Source organism: Perognathus longimembris, chromosome 20 (genome assembly GCF_023159225.1).
Source record: "Perognathus longimembris pacificus isolate PPM17 chromosome 20, ASM2315922v1, whole genome shotgun sequence".
NCBI classification, from domain to species: domain Eukaryota; kingdom Metazoa; phylum Chordata; class Mammalia; order Rodentia; family Heteromyidae; genus Perognathus; species Perognathus longimembris.
In genome coordinates, this window is record NC_063180.1 from 18,807,264 (window position 1) to 18,810,044 (window position 2,781).

Below are 2,781 nucleotides of genomic sequence, written 5' to 3' on the forward strand. Positions count from 1 at the left end.
TGCCAAGCCTTTGCTAATCCTTTTCCCCACCTCTTCCCCCTCCTATATCAACAAGCAAATTTTCCATCCCCCAGCTTTTTTGTTTGTCCTTTATTCTCTCCACCCAGGACTCAGCACCCTCAGCACCAGAGTCCAGCACCCTAGAAGGAGTTGATGCAAAATGCAAGTGCCAGGCCAGGCCTGGGTTGCCAGCCTCACCCAACTTCCACCCATTTGATGTCCCAAAGCAGGTGGCAGACCTCTGCTGTGCCAACAAAGTGTGCACAGAGCCTACTTGAGACCTCTGCCAGGGTCTATGACACAACCCACTTGGACTCAAACTCACAAGTTACATGGGGTCATCTTTAGACCTTCCCCAGGATACTTTGGTAACCCTCTCCTGAAATTACTCTTTTACTACACAGGGAGCCAAGCTCAAGACCATGTGACGTTTCCATCTCTGGGGCTAGCTGACCCTGAGAGGACAACTGTGCCAATCTCAGGACCCATCTAAGGGAGGGAGGGCTGGGCCAGGCAATGGGGGGTGGGAGGGAGGGAGTTCTAGTCCCCCCTTCCTCACACTTCCTTGGGGTCACTTCAGTGGAAATGATGAAACAGCATCTTCATTTCCAGTAACAATTGAAACATCAGGCAGCCAGGCACCCCTGGACATGTCTGTCATCCTTGCAGATCAAGAGGCTGAGATCTGAGGATTGTGGTTCAATGCTAGCCTGGACAGGAATGTCCATGAGACTCTGATCTCCAGTGAACCACCAGAAAACTGGAAGTGGTGCTGTGGCTCAAAGTGGTGAAGTGCTAGCCTTGAGCAAAAGAGTCTCAGGGACAATGTCCAGGCCCAGAGTTCAAGCCCCACAACTGATAAGAGAGTCTGTCATATTTGCATTCCAGGAAAAAATCTCTGGGCTCTGTGCACAAGAAACGTACATGTAAAATGGGGCACAGTCATAAATAAGTGTTGGCGAGAGCTGTGCCTTTAAGAGGCCACAGCTGGCTTTAGCCTGTCCCCTCTTCTTCTGCCTTTAACAAGAAGAGAAGCCCCTGCCTCTGGGGGGCGAACATGTGGGTGCCATCATGGTGGGGACTTATACAGAGACCCAGCTCTTGGGGGGCTGTAGCCTCCGCCCATAGAGGAAGTTTGTGACATCACCGTGACAGACACGGTCTTTAGCCTATGACTGGCTCTTTGGCCAGTCCCCCTCCTTTCCCGCCATTACCGTTATATAAACCCCCTCCCAATTAAATCCTGTGAGACTCGTTCAACCATCAGGCTGTCTCCCCAGAATTTTCTTCCTGCATCGGACACGTGAGGGGGCTGACGGGGAAGGGGATTTTGGCATTTCTCCTCAACCCAGCAAAGTCCACAAAGATACGCCTTACTCCTTCTGCTGGTGGGAGGGGTAGGGCTGAGCGTCTTTCATAGTTTGGGTTCAGGCATTTCCCCCAGGAAATAGGGGAAAAGGGGGTCCAGAGCCCCTGAACATATGGCACCCACGTGGGATGGGAAAGCACGGCCGGGAATTTTGGGGTCCAGTGACCCCACAGACTCGCTGAGTAAGTGGGTTTTCAGAGGAGAAAGTGCCCGCCCAGAAAGGCAGAAAACACATAGAGAGAAAACAGGCATCGGCTGGTGGGGCTTCGCAAGTCCCAGGACACGGCGCTGGAAAGAGTTGTCCGGCCATGGCAACTTGGCGCCAGGTGGGGTGGAGCAGGGTGCGCATCCCGCGGAGACGCGGCAGTGGAGAGCTGGGAATGGTGGCGGGAGCCCTCACGCACCTGGTGTTTCCAGGTCCCATCTGGGAACGGTGGCAGGGCGCACGGAGAGCCTTTGGGCTCCGGGCGGCAATGGGCGGGGGGGGGCGGGGGGGACCCGCTCGGGTTCACAAGCGGCAGCGTGGGCTGGAGCCCGAGCACCCTCGGGTGGCGCTGGGTGCCTAGTGCGAAAATGTTTGGGCAGCCGAGCGTGGTGTGGCGAAACTGCACAAAAGCTGCCGGAGCACAGAGCTGCAGCTTGGCGCCCGCGCCTGGGTAGCAAGAGCGGCAGTAGTGCGGCACCTCCAAAGCGCGCAAGCGCCAGAGCAGCTGGCTCCCCCGGCAGCTGTGGGTGGCTCTTTGCACGCCCCCTCCAACCCCAAAGCTCGTGGAGGGCGGAAACTGCTTTATACTGGCTCCCTCCCCACCCCCGCCTCTGAGGCCTTGGAAGGCTGGATAATGTGCTTTAAAGGAAACAAAAGGGTTGTTGGGGTTTTTTTTGTTTTTTCTTTTTTTGTCTATGTTCGCTAGTCGGAAGTTTGTTAACTCTGAGTTTGTGGGATAAATTCTAAACTTGGTTAACAGATAAGAGCGATTCCAAATTTTCCCGCCGCCTACAGCTGGGCGGGGACTCAGACTAACAGACCTTCCTCCAGCAATTGCGCTGCAGCTGGGCGAGGCTAGCGCCCCACTGTGCTTGCCTGCACATTTTCCCTGTGTCAGACTTACAGCTGCAGGCGGGGTTAAAACAAGAAAAGTCTCAAATTATAAACTAAAACGGAATATTAAAAAGGGAAACAAAGAGTTTTGATACAGCAATAAGTTATTTGGTTGGATTTCCTATAATTACCAGTTCAATGATACAAAAATTGTAGGAGTTTTTCTGGATGGATGGAAGTTTGCTTATCTGGTGTGATTTTAAAAATAAATTGTCATGTTGGGAGTCACAGATTTGTCTTGGGATTGGGTGACTAGGAGAGGTTTCCTTTTTGTTTTTAATCAACCATGTGGTTCTATTATGGGCAAATTAAT